This window comes from Macaca thibetana, chromosome 1, assembly GCF_024542745.1.
Source record: "Macaca thibetana thibetana isolate TM-01 chromosome 1, ASM2454274v1, whole genome shotgun sequence".
Lineage (NCBI taxonomy): Eukaryota > Metazoa > Chordata > Mammalia > Primates > Cercopithecidae > Macaca > Macaca thibetana.
Window position 1 is genome coordinate 190,240,311 of NC_065578.1, and position 14,743 is coordinate 190,255,053.

The 14,743-nt window shown below is 38.1% G+C and overlaps 1 long non-coding RNA gene across 1 annotated transcript in view; it reads right to left on the bottom strand.

Annotated features, from left to right (window-relative positions):
- Positions 1–7,465: 7,465 nt before the first annotated feature.
- LOC126941476 (uncharacterized) overlaps positions 7,466–14,743 on the bottom strand; it is a 63,741-nt gene continuing 56,463 nt past the window's right edge. The window contains exon 5 of the long non-coding RNA XR_007721318.1: positions 7,466–7,526. This is a non-coding gene — a long non-coding RNA (uncharacterized LOC126941476). The remainder of the gene's footprint in view (positions 7,527–14,743) is intronic.

Consider the following 14,743-nt stretch of genomic DNA (forward strand, 5'->3'; position numbering starts at 1 on the left):
AGTCTGAGAAACACTGCATCAGGAAATCATCAGAAACAATGCCATCAATTTTCAGATGATCAACCACATGGAAAATATTTTTAAAAGGCATACTCAGAGCCTCACATGCAATTAGATTGATCTAAAAATCAACATAATTATAAGCTTGCAAATTTTAAAAATGTTAAGTAGAGAAAGGAAATTTTCTTTGTGCTGCTGCACATACATAGGCAGACTGCTGATAATATTCCAAAGTAGGCTAGGCTGACACATGCTAGAAAACTTTATTCCATGCAAACACATGATTACATGTTCCTAATTCCTGGAAATGTTACACAGCTGCTGTAATTGGTGTTCCTTTCCCACAGTAACACACCCGCCATGTTAAAGCTAAAAATAATTTCCACATGCAGCATGGGTCATATGACTTTATATCCAGGCTTGAAAACCCTCCAGGCTTTCCCATGCCCACAGGCTAATGATCAAGATCCCCAGCATGGCCTCGAAGGCCCCACACATCCTGGCCCCAACCTACTTCTCCACCCTTGTGTCCTGCAGTGCTTCCCTTGTGAGTTCTGTGCTTTGGCCACAGTGGCCTTCTCTCTGCCCCATTTACTCCTTACCACCTCTCCTGCCACAAATTCTTTTCATATGCTTTAACCTCTGCCTAGGACTCTGTTCTCCCTTTGTCTTTGTGTATTTAATTCCTCCTCATTCTTCAAAGCTGTTCAGTCCTCACCTCCACAAGGCGACCTTCCCTGACCTTCTCCCCCAACCTCCAACCAGGTCACACTCCAATTTTATGTTTGAAGAGCACAATACTTTATCTTTCAGAGCACTCCTCATAGGTACAATCTTGCATTTATCTGTGAGACTCTTGACTACTTCTATTTCCTCCACCATTCAATCAACTCCCTACAGGTAAGCTCTCTTTTAATTCCTGGTGTCCAGTCAGCACAGGACTTGACATGTAGCAAGAGCTCGAGGAAGATTTTAATGAATGGATAAATGGATGAATGGAGGAATGAATGAATGAAGAATAGTTTGGCTATATTTATAGGACTTCTTACTATTTAAGTTGTTCACAATAGTCATTGACCTGTGTCACACCATTTGCATTCCCTTGTTTAAGGTCCAGATAGTCTTACAGGAAGGGAAACAAGACATTCTAGAAAGTATTGGTGTTTCTTGTTTATCAACCTGTCTAAGTCTTGAGATTGGCTTGAGAAGAAAACTGAACTAGAAGTCAAATATTTCTCTTAGCTGTGACTGTCTCTATTAGCATGTGCACACTAGCTTTGCCACGGTGGATTGGACGTGAACCATACACTGCTTTCTGGCATCATATCAGTAGGCTCGGCCCATCAGTTTCTCTCACCTGAGCTTGTTCTGACAAGCTTAAAACTTTCACATTCCTAGAGCCTAAGACAGTACCTAGCTAAAGTCAAAATTGGCATGGAAAGTGTGTGGAGGGATTTGTGTGAGAGCATAGCTTGGGCTGAACAAGCCACTGACATGGGTTGTGATCGCAGTCCAATTTGTTTGAGGGGATGGGGGCCCCTGGATATATCATGCTCCAAGAGAAGACCATAAGTTCCCTTCATGGGAGTGGGCAGACTTATCAACAGCAATACTAGATGCAAAAAGACAATAAAATTTGATTTTAAAATATTGAGGAAAAATCATTTCGGACTTAAAATTTTATATCCAGTAGCATTTTCATTTAAAAAGAGGGCTTGATAAAAAAAATATATATATATTCTTAGGCTTAGAAAGCCTCAGGTTCGTCTCATAGAGATACTATACTGAATATAGTTTTAGAGAAAGTTCTAACTAAGAGAAACATATCCAGGAGCTGCTATAAAAGATGAGAAAATAAGGATAATCAAATATCTTGGTGAATTTTATTGTTTACTTTTTAAAAAAAAATCTAGAATCAACCAAAAGCAAAAAGGGAAATATTTGATCCAGAAGAAAAACTTAGACAACATGAATACATGAATATGGAGACAAAACATAGTATTTTTAATGGCAAGATAGAAGAATTGATACGCTAAGAAACCAAGAGGGGTATAGGCACATAAGTATTGATTCTACAAGAAAAAATAGAATATGTAATTTTAAAGTAGTAGAAGAAAATGTAATCTATCCTTTGGAAAGCAGAAAATAGAAAAAGGGAACTAAAGGAAGCTATGAAAAATGAATAAAGACTAACTCTCCAGGCTGCTCAGTGGTAGTGCATTGGGATCTGGCAGTGGCCTGGGGAAGAGTCAGAATTAATAGACATTTTGTTTTGGAGGACAAACCCTTGGTGACCTCATCACAATTATTCACCTTTTCCTTTCTGATCACCACAAAACTGAGGAGGTTTCATAGTGGCCATTGTTCTTACTCAAGCACTGTGTAATCAAAGTAATCTACCTGGAAAATAGGGTTTTTATTTGCCCTGCCCTGGGCCCCAGGGAAGGTCTTGGAAGTTTGCCCAGCTCTTACATTTCAAATTAAGGAACTGACTGTCAGAGACAAATGGCAGGCCAGGTTAATAACTGTGCAAAAAAATTGGCATAAATATGCTGGACCCATAGTCTCTCTATGTAGTCTGTTTGCTATTCTATGGATCAAGGATAAACGAGTCATTTGAAATGTGCAACAACTATACTTGTCAACTAGTTGCAAAACTTGGGGCCCCAAAGAACCATAAGAGACAAAATATCTCTGAGAACTGAAAACTTACATATTTGACTTTTCTATATATACAGAACCCCAAGCTCTTGACTTTGATAGTAAATTCAAAATGGAAAGAGAATTAGCTTGCATGGGAAGAAATTAGCTTTCTGGGTTGAACATTCCAGTTCCAAAGGAATGTGTTGACCTTCTACTTTCTCAAGACAGAAAGGCAAGACACTTTTTTTTGTATTTCTGCTGTATGACAAGACTCCATAGTGATTTCTCGGATTCTTTCTAAATGGAAGGCACATTCCCTTACTTGATGGAGCATTCACTGAGCTGGGTGGCCTAGAAAGCTTTGGTTCTTGAAGACATGTTTACTTAGCAGTGAGCCTAGACACCATCTGGGGGAGCAGATGTTTCAACCCCCATTTTAGCAAACCCATCTGGAATGCTGGAGGAGCATTCCAGAGTGGAATATATTCTAGCATCCAACAGGGAGAAATGGGAAGTTCATATTCAAGACTCTTCATTCTCAGGCTAAGGAATCATGAATGTCTTTACCAGCATGCATAATTAGCCTTCCCAAAGGGCACCAAAAAAAAAAAAAAAAAAAGGATATAGAAAAGAAATTTTAGGATCTACTAATTTCCTTTAAGTGTACTTAATTTCACTTAGGTTCTGGTTGCATAAATTAGGTATTGTTTAAACAAATTTTTGTAACTTTTTCAAGGAAATTGTTTTCAGCGAATATTGTTGACTGGCATATTTTGCCTCTCTAATTTTTTAGGACTCCCAGGAATGTTTAGGTTTTAGGATAAGCCCTCTTCCACATAATTTTATTAACAAGCTTAATAGAAAATACTCTATAACACATATAGTCAAAATTCAGTTTGTATAAATCTGAGCATGCCCACAGAGTTCCTCCTAAGCAACCGTATTCTGCAAAACCTATTTACCTTTCCCATAAATCAGAACTGGAGATGTGTGTTTCTTTACAATTTAGACCTCACAGTTTATCTCTGTGAAACTCTACAGAACTTAATTTAGTCATCCCTACAAAACTACCATTCCTTTTTACTATCAGAAGGATTCTCAGAGGCTTGAACTTCAGCTGGCTAGAGTATTGCACTCTAAACTTGATGGATTAATGGGAACCGTTGGGTAACAGTCTGGTTTTTTGGTTTTGTTTTATTTATTTATTTAACAAATTTTATTTTAATAAATAAAATTTTTCTTTTAACCCTGTTTTCATTATGACACCTCGTCCTAATTAATTTTAATCTTATTTTCTAAAAATAAGAATAAATATTCTCTTACATAAACATAATAGCACAAATACCCCTAAGATATTAATAGTGATTTCCTAGTAATTGTCTTCTATCTAATCAATATTCAAGTTGCCCCAGTTGTCTCCAGAACACATTTTGGTCAGAATTTAATTTCTTTTGATTTAGAACAAACCCCAGTCCCACAACGTTTTATTTGGTTTTGTTTTTATGACAATTGACTTTTTGATAGGACCAGGTAAGTTGTCTTATAGAAAATCCCACAGGCCACATTCTTTGTGTGTTGGGGTTGGGTGGGAGGGGGCAGGGGGGTGGTGATGTTTTAGCTTGTTGCTATAAACCTGTATTTTCTATAAACTGAAAGTTAGGACTAAATAACTTTCAGTTATTTTTCTCTCTCTTGTAATCTAACAGTGTACCTGGAACACAGGTATGAATGAATGAATGAATGAATGAATGAATGATTTAATATGTACATCAAGGAGGCTGAACTAAAGAAACTTGAAGTAATTTTCATAATCTAGCACCATAAGGTACACTGCTAGATTACAAGAGACAGAAAAATAACTAAAATATAGTTCCTGCCTTTGATGAGTTCAAAGTTGAGTTGGGATGCAGACATGGAAAGAATTATTTCATCCAGGAAAACTTTCCTAACTTCCTCATTTGTCATTGAAAAGAGATGTGCTGATCCCTCCATGTTTCTCTAGAGCTCTCTCTATATGTCCAATATTGTTTCTCTCATAGCATTGTGATTATTCACTCCTTGTCATTTTTCTCACTAGACTGAGAATTCCTTGAATTCTTTGAGTTTTTTTGCCTTTGTGTCTCCAGCATCTAGCATCAATCCCTGAAACATAATAGATGCCCAGTAAATAACTGACAGATGTACACAGTGTTATTAGAGAGACATGCATTAACTGTTATTAGAGAAATGTTCGACTAGTGGTGTGGAAATATTCAGAAAGTGACTTTTGAATTAGAATTCTAAAGGATGAATAGGAAAAGACTGCAGAAAAGGATATTACAAGGAAAGGGAACCGCATGTAAAAAGGCCCATGATTTCCAGAGAACAAAGCAGCACTTCAAAGGGCAAAATATAAGGGATAAATTATCAGAGGGAAAATGTGGGTTGGGATTAGATTTTCAAGGGTCTTGACTGCTATGCTAAAAGCATTTAGATTCCATCCCATGGGCAACAGAGGGAAAATAGAAGCTCTTTAAGATAAGGAATGACACAATTACTTTTATTTTTTCAACATGATTGTTCTAGTATAGGACTGGAATGGAGAAAACTGATGTCAAGGAGGAGAAATAAAAAAGAAAAAAATTGAGAGCAATACAGTAACTTGACCAATATCACAGTGCTAACCCACCAGCATCCCATTAACACGATCTGGAGCAGGGAAAGAATAGTGAGTTCAAGGTTATAAGATGCGAGTGTAAGTGTTATTCAGAGGCGAGTGAGTTAAGAGAAACCAGAGTTACTCAAAATGAACCCATGGATGAGGGAGGAAGTAAACTGAGTCATAAGAAAAGATTCAAGAATTGTTAAAATAGGCTTAAAGGAAAAGAATACATTCTAAGCATGTACTGAAACAGTGGAAGGCCTAGACAAATTGCTGGGTGGATGTGCTGGCTGTGGGGTCTGGACTAGAAGGAAATAGGGCTGCAGAAGTAATTAGGGGCTAGTTTGTTTACGGCTCTTGAATAAATAATGTTAAAGTATATATATATATATATATAGAGCTCTAAACTGTTATCATCTCCAACTCTATTCCGGCTTCATAAGTGATTTATTTATTAGTCATCTAACTAGAGAGATGAAGGGTTAGTTGTTCAGCTAGTTGGTTACTTTAGAGCCATGTACCTTATAAGGGACTTTTTCCTGGCCACGTGTTTTCCACTGGTCAGAGGTGGGTAGGTCCCATTTTCTGGAAACAACCAGATGGAACTACCCTGGGCTTCTTCATTGCCCTTGCAATGCATGAAACTACAGTTGAAACCCACTGATAGGCTGACAGGGATAGTCAACAAATAAGACACGCTAAGACGGGACTCTGAGAATCTGAGAGCATCCTGCAGACACATACATTTCAATGAGGTATTAAGCATTGCACCACATAAAGCCAATCTCCACACAGAGGAAGAGATGTGAGAGAAATTTTAAACTCAGGATTCCTTCCCACAGATTCTCACAAATGCTGTTCAGGTACTGGCAGCAACCGGAAGTTCATCGTAGGTTTTTTTTTTTTTTTAATGTTTTATTTTATTTTTATTTTTACTTTTTTTTTTTTTTTTTTTTATCACTTGGTCCAGGAATTGGGGAGGGTAAAGGCTGGGATGGAAGACTTTTCCTTGGGGCCCTAAATCTAAATGGCAGCTTTCAAATGAGACTAAAATCATTATACAGCACAACTTTTATTTATTTCCCTTTTTTGTTGAAAATTTTGTTTTAAAAGTTTTCTCCTTTCTGTCTCTCTCTGAGCTATTATGTTTGGAAACACAAGTAGTTCAAGTAATTAGAACAAATGAAGAACCTTTTCAAACCATTCTACTTTCTTTTATTCAATTCATTTAATGTATCCATCCATTCAGTAAATCATTCACCCATTCATTCCTTCATTTGTTGAACAAATTTTTAGGGAGTGCCTACTATGTACCAAACACAGTTCTAGGCCTTAGAAATACATCAGCGAGTCCAGGTGCGGTGGCTCACGCCTGTAATCCCAGCACTTTGGGAGGCTGAGGTGGGCGAATCACAAGGTCAGAAGATCGAGACCATCCTGGTTAACACGGTGAAACCTCGTCTCTACTAAAAATACAGAAAATTAGCTCGGTGTGGTGATGGGCACCTGTAGTCCCAGCTACTCGGGAGGCTGAGGCAGGAGAATGGCGTGAACCCGGGAGGCAGAGCTTGCAGTGAGCAGAGATCGTGCCACTGCACTTCAGCCTGGGTAACACAGCCAGACTCTGTCTCAAAAAAAAAAGAAAGGAAGAAAGAAATGCATCAGTGAATGAAACAGATGGCATTCCTCTGTCCTTGTATAACTTAACGTCAAACAAAGAGAGACTTATCTTACGTAATAAACACAGGTAAGTAAAGCATAGAATATGTTAGAAGGTATAAGTACTATGGAGAAAGGGAATGTAGCAAAAAACGAGAGATTGAGAGTGCAGGAGGATGTAGGAAGGAGGAAGTAAGAACTGCAATTCAAAGAATGGTAGTCAAGGAGGCACTGGGAAGATGACATTTATTAGCACAGCCTTGAGGGAGGTGCCTTCTGCATAGCAAAGTGCTGCTTTACTCTACTCAAGCAAGTTTTGTAGCCAGTGCTATTCTCAATTTTTCCAGGCCTCCAGAGAATGTTGTTTGCCATGGAAGTTCCTTTCATCAAAAAGATGGACAGTTGATCCAAACCAAGTCCTTCACCTTGATACAGAAGACTTGGATGATTTTTAAATCTTCTCTGCTATGAAGATTCTATCAGGGAATTCTGAGAATAATATCATTCTCTCCAGTCTCTTACCTCTTTGCATGGTTCCTCTCTTTCCAATATTCTGTATCCACCTCCACATAGCAACAATTATCTAAAGAAAACAGGGGAAATGTTGGCTTTTGTTTGAATTTCCTAGAATATTGAGGAAAGGATGTATATAGCTAGCAGTGTTTGAATATGTACTCTGTCCAGGTACCATTTTGTGTGCTTACATACGTAGTAAAACTCATAAAAACCTTAAGAGGCAAGTATTTGTGTTAGTTAGTTTTACAGATAAAGAAATTAAGGCTTAAAATAGTTAAATAACTTGCCCATGGTCATAAATCGCACGTATTTAGAGCCAGGATTTGAACCCATTGTTTATTCTGAAGCCCACACAATGTTTGGGAGTCACTTCAAAGTTCACATCTGGCCACTGCTAAGCTAAGTTTTGACTCTGTCTTTTTGCAAGACTACAAGTGCCTGAATCAAAATATCTTAAATCATGCCTTCCTATGATAGTTAATGTCTGATATTACTTTTCCATTCAGCCCCTTTTCTCCTCTAAGTAAAGAAAATTTAACAATAGATAATAAATTGAGATCCAGACAAACTTAGAATGTGGTTTTTAATTAAACACACTATAAAGGCGGAAAGGAGGGAGGACAAATAGAGCAGCAAGGAAAACAGTAGATTCCTGGCTTTGGGAATCCCACAGGTCACCACCACGAAAAAAGCCACATACCCTTAACTTCCTCAAAGTGCCCTTGACCAGTATTAACTAAATGCCAGTCACCACAGCTGTGGGCACATTTCTTCACATCAGTAGTGTTAATAGTGTTAATAGTTATAATCCAAATTTCACTATTTTACTTCCATCTACTCACAGAGGTCTTCAATTGTGACACATGAAAACACTGGTTAAGACAGGGTTTGCTCTTTAATTTTCTTCAGTATTACAAGTCAGAAAAAAGGAAAAGTTTTGAGAAGTAAAACCTTTAGAGAGCAGAGGAAAGCCACAATTTTTTTTCCTGTTTAAATATTTCTTTGTCTTTCTTTCCTTCTTATTCCCAACTTTTAAGTTAAGGGGTACATGTGTGGGATGAACAGGTTTGTTACATAGGTAAACGTGTGCCATCTTGGTTTGCTGTACAGATCATCTCATCACCCAGCTATCAAGCACGGCATACATTAGCTATTCTTGATGCTCTCCCTCCAACCACCCCAACCCTCCAACAGGCCCCAATGTGTGTTGTTTCCCCCTGTGTGTCCGCGTGTTTTCATCATTCATCTCCCACTTATAAGTGAGAACATGCAGTATTTGGTTTTCTGTTTCTGGGTTAGTTTGCTGAGGATAATGGCTTCCAGCTCCATTCATGTCCCTAGGAAGGGCATGATCTGTTCCTTTTTATGGCTGCATAGTGTTGCATGGTGTATAGGTACCACACTTTCTTTATCTAGTCTGTCATTGATGGGCATTTAGGTCGATTCCATGTTTTTGTTATTGTGAATAGTGCTGCAACGAACATACGCTTGCATGTATCTTTATCATAGAATGATTTATATTCCTTTGGGTATATACCCAGTAATGGGATTGCTGAGCCAAATGGTATTTCTGCCTCTAAGTCTTTGAGGAATCCCCACATTGTCTTCCACAATGGTTTGATTAATTTACACTCCCACCAACCATGTAAAAGTGTTCTTTTTTTCCGCACAATCTCACCAGCATGTTGTTTTTTGACTTTTTATAACAGCCATTCTAACTGGGAGACATGGTATCTCATTGTGATTTTGATTTGCATTTCTCTAACGGTCAGTGATGTTGACCTTCTTTTCATATGTTTGCTGGCTGCATGTATGTCTTCTTTTGAGAAGTGTCTGTTCATTTCCTTTGCCCACTTTTTAATGGGGTTGTTTGATTTTTTTTCTTGTAAATTTGTTGAAGTGAGGAAAGCCAAAATTACAATTTATTTTGGCAAAGGAAGAGTGATTTCCTTCTGGGTGCAAAACACCATAACTTTCCAGAGACCCATGCATTTAATTCATATTGGTTATACCCTGGTTAATCTGTATATCTTCATAAATTTTTTCAATTTTGTTTATTGTGATAAAATACACATAACATAAAATTTATCATCTTACTGGTTTTAGGTGTACAATCCTCATAATCATAATATTTTAGTCATAATCATAATCATGATACTTCATAATATGAGTTATGTGTCTATTGTGAAATCAGTGCTTAGAAGGACTTAACTCTGAGAGAGTATATCCTTTCCTATTAGCTTTAGTGGGTTAGTAGTTCCAAGAACTAGAGATGATGCACCCAAGATAGATGCTGGAGGTCCTCCAAGCATCTTTTAATATCATTCCCACTTGGATAAGTAGGAGTCTTTTGAACTTTGGGTGCATCATCTCTAATTCTTGGAACTACAAGTCCACTAAAGCTAATGGGAAACAATATACTTTCTCAGAACTAAGTCCTTCTCTTCAAGGATAACTACAAACCACTGCTCAAGGAAATAAGAGAGAACACAAACAATGGAAAAACATTCCATGCTCATGGATAGGAAGAATCAATATCTTGCAAATGGTCATATTGCCAAAAGTAATTTATAGATTTAATGCTATTACTGTCAACTCACCATTGACTTTCTTCACAGAACTAGAAAAAAACTACTTTAAATTTCATATGGAATCAAAAAGAGCTCATATAGCCAAGACAATTTTAAACAAAAAGAACAAAACTGGAGGCATCACGCTACCTGACTTCAAACTATACTACAAGGCTACAGTAACCTAAACAACATGGTCCTGGTACCAAAACAGATATATAGACCAATGGAACAGAACAGAGTCCTCAGAAATAATACCACACACCTACAACCATCTGATCTTTGACAAACCTGACAAAAACAAGCAATGGGGAAAGGATTCCCTATTTAATAAATGGTACTGGGAAAACTGGCTAGCCATAGGCAGAAAACAGAAACTGGATTCCTTCCTTACACCTTATATAAATTATTAACTCAAGACGGATTAAAGACTTAAATGTAAAACTTAAAACTATAAAAACCCTAGAAGAAAACCTAGGCAATACCATTCAGGACACAGGCATGGGCAAAGACTTCATGTCTAAAACACCAGAAGCAATTGCAACAAAAGCCAAAATTGACAAATGGGTTCTAATTAAACTAACGAGCTTCTGCACAACAAAAGAAACTATCATCAGAGTGAACAAGCAACCTACAGAATAGGATAAAATTTTTGCAATTTATCCATCTGACAAAGGTCTAATATCCAAACCTTACAAGAAACTTAAGGAACTGAAACAAATTTTCAAGAAAAAAACAACCCCATCAAAAAGTGAGCAAAGGATATAAACAGACACTTCTCAAAAGAAGACATTTATGTGGCCAAGAAACATGTGAAGAAAAGCTCATTATCACTGGTCATTAGAGAAATGTAAATCAAAACCACAGTGAGATACCGTCTCACACCAGTTAGAATGGTGATCATTAAAAAGTCAGGAAACAACAGATGCTGACAAGGATGAAGAAAAACAGGAACACTTTTACACTGTTGGTGGGAGTGTAAATTAGTTCAACCATTGTGGAAGACCGTGTGGCAATTCCTCAACGATCTAGAACCAGAAATACCATTTGACTGGGTATATATGCAAAGGATTGTAAATCATTCTACTATAAAGATGCATGCACATGTATATTTATTGCAGCACTATTTACAATAGCAAAGCCATGGAACCAACCCAAATGCCCATCAATGATAGACTGGAGAAAGAAAATGTGGCACATATACACCATGGAATACTATGCAGCCATTAAAATAAATGAATTCATGTCCTTTGCAGGGACATGGATGAAGCTGGAAACCATCATCCTCAGAAAACGAATACAGAAACAGAAAACCAAGCACCACATGTTCTCACTTTTAAGTGGGAGCTGAACAATGAGAACACATGGACACAGGGAGGGGAATATCACACACTGGTGCCTGTTGGGTAGGAAGGGGCAAGGGGAGGGAGGGCATTAGAACAAATACCTAATACAGGCGGACCTTAAAACCTAGATGATGGGTTGATAGGTGTAGCAGACCATCATGGTACATGTATACCTATGGAACAAACCTGTGTGTTCAGCACATGTATCCCAGAACTTAAAGCAGAATTTAGAAAAAAAAAAGAGAAGAAAAAGAGAGAAAAAAAGATACTTGGAGTAGGTTTTCACTGGCTGTTTTTCAGAGACTGGTCGGATTCACAGACATCTAGAAAGAAATTATAAAATTCTCTTTTATTTGTTTTTACCACAACAATTTCTCCAGTCCGCCAGGGGGATTACATAAACTGAAGGGCAAAAGTTAGCTATGTTTGTACGTACAAACTGTCTGGTGACTTGGCAAGGGAAACCTGCCAACACCGTTACAGTAAAAGGAGAGTCAGGGAGATGTAAATCAGTAAACTCGAAGAAGGAAAGGTCTGTGGGTGTTTCATGTGTGAATATTTTAATTGAATTTTTAAAAACTGAATGTATTGTTCTATAAAGAAGCATTTGTTTAGGTGTATTTTCTCAACAAGGAAATGTTCCTTCCCATTCCTTGAAAAGTCGTGCTCCAAGGACCCCGAGGGAAGTGGCCCTAGGAGTGGTAGTTAGAATGAATGTTGTGGTCGGGAAAGCTGCAGGGAGTGAGAGAGAGTCAAGGTCGTGAAATGAATTTAGGGGGAGCTGCATGGAGGATACGGAGTGAGGAAATGCCACGCTGAGGGAAGTACTAGACAAGGCAGGGAAGTAGAGCAGGTTTACATGTGTACCGTTTGCCCCAGTGTTTCATTATCTTAGTGTTCCCTAGATCTGCCAGGTCATATCCCAGGGGAGGAGCACAGAGACATCCTCACCCCAGAAAGACAGAAAACTAGCTTGTAACCCAGTTCCCTAGCCTCATTAAAGCTTTTACCATTTTCTACTTCATTTAGAGAAGGCTGACCTCATTTCAATTTCATTTGAACTGATTTCCTCTAACCTGACATCTAGGCACATACTCTGTTAGGTGTTCTAAATGGTAAAGAATTTAAACAATTTTTTTTCCTCCGAAGGAGTCAAGGTAATTTTCCCAGGGAAAACTTTATATTTTAGTTCTACAACGTTCCTCAAATTCCATTCAGCTGATTGCTCATATCTGCAAGTATGCTCCTTGGTCTGCTTATTCTAGTGACCAGGAGATGATCTGTGGATCTGTGTGCTCCTACTCAGGTTTCCCCTGGCAGCAATCTCAGAGGTAGAAAAGATCTTGCAAGATATCTGGTTCTTGGTTCAGCTCTGTCACCGGACAAGTTAACACCTAGCCCAAACTAGACAGATGTGTGTGTGAAATATGGGACAGAAAGTAATGTCATCTGGACTGCTTCCCCAAATCTTCTGCCTACTACCTGAAATCTGGCAGCACTTCTCTGTGCTGCTGTTTCCTTCTGCTCTCCATCCAAGCATCAAGATGATTGTGCCCCATCCAGGCTGGAAATTATGAGTGCCTAAAGAAGTCACCAAACCTCATTCTCACAATCTCCCTTTCCTTCTTCTGAGTCTTACAACTCTTCTAATACCTCTGAAGGGCAAGGGTCAAAATCAGTGGAATCACTTCCTAGGGACTTCCAGCCCTCTTTTATGAGTTGGTCTTTGACCTAGAAATGGCTGCAAACACTGTATGCTAGAAGCAGTGTGTGTTTACAATATCCTAGAGTTTTACATTAGCTTTATGAAACTCAGTAGCAAAGATGAACTTGTTTAAAATAAAAGTCCAGACCTTCACACCCTCCTCTTTGTATATTTTATTTTCCCACTTTATTTCATTTTCACATGGAAACGTCTGGAAATAAATACTCTTGCATTTATGGCCTACAGCACAAAAGGCTTATCTGTGGTCTAAAATGGATTTAACTAAGGTTCCTTACATATAAATTCAGGTCAATACCTCTGAATGCCATGTGAGGAAGATAAAAACTCATTGTTTTGTTCTTAAGATTTTATACTGTGACCAGGCTAGTGCTTTAACGAAATGTCTTATTTGAATTGATTTGTCTTCAATAGAAATTAATTAGCTTGAACTTAATTTGACCAAAGGAATCTTCTATTCACAAGCCAACTCCCCTTTAAATGGCTTTCTCATTCTAGATTTGTGAATCTGGAGCAAACCGTTGCTCAACATTTTAGTACAAACTAGGCATTCTATTTAAAGCATTTGTTGGCCGGGCATGGTGGCTCACACCTATAATCCCAACTCTTTGGGAGGCTGAGGCAGGCGGATCACTTGAGGTCAGGACTTCAAGACCAGACTGGCTAACATGGCGAAACCCTATCTCTACTAAAAATACAAAAAAAAAAAAAAAAAAAAAAAAATTGACTGGGCATGGTGGAGCACACTTAAAATCCCAGCTACTTGGGAGGCTGAGGCAGGATAATTGCTTGAACCTAAGAGGAGGAGGTTGTGGTGAGCCAAGATCTGAGATCTTGCCACTGCACTACAGCCTGGGCGACAGAGGGAGAGTCCATCTCAAAAAAGAAAGAAAGAAAGAAAAAGTGTTTGTTTACTGACATTATGCAGCATGTGGAAAGGAATGAATTTTGCCCCCCACTCCAACCCCAAAAAATTTCCACGAAACTACTTGAGGTCAAGAACCAGTTTCCATAATGTTTTAGTTCCCACTCTGCTTCCTTCTCTTTCATCCAACTGGTTCTCAATAGCAGAACTGAAGAGAGGTTTATCCAGTAACAGTAACAAATTTAGCCCTTTTACTAATGAGCTGTTTTTTCCATAAGTGTAATTTATTTTACTTTCCCATATCATAAACTCATGCTGATATTTATAAAAGTTCTTAATTCTGTGGGTAGGGGAAAGGATTGAATCAATATATTACCCGGAGTATAATCCATTTTATTTGAATTGGTCATAAAATGGTGACATTTACCCTCTTACATATTTTAACAATGAATCTAGAAAACCTCAGATTCTGAGGAAATATTAACAAATAAAATATATGAGATTGAGTTCAGCTCAGCTTGTCAAAACAAAGCCCCACTTACCAAAAGAGCTATACTTCCATTCTTTACTACAAAAAGAATCTGAAACCCCTGGTTCTTTTTCCATGCTGAAAAAAACTACATGCAAACAAAACTATTGACATTTGGAGCACCTGTAGAGTAAATACTATAAGTGGTGGGCCACCACATTATTTATTTTGATGGTACATATTCAGTCAACTTTAATGTAATGCCAAGTGTTTATGCATTTGCTGTCATGCCTACTTAGTCAACCCTGGAT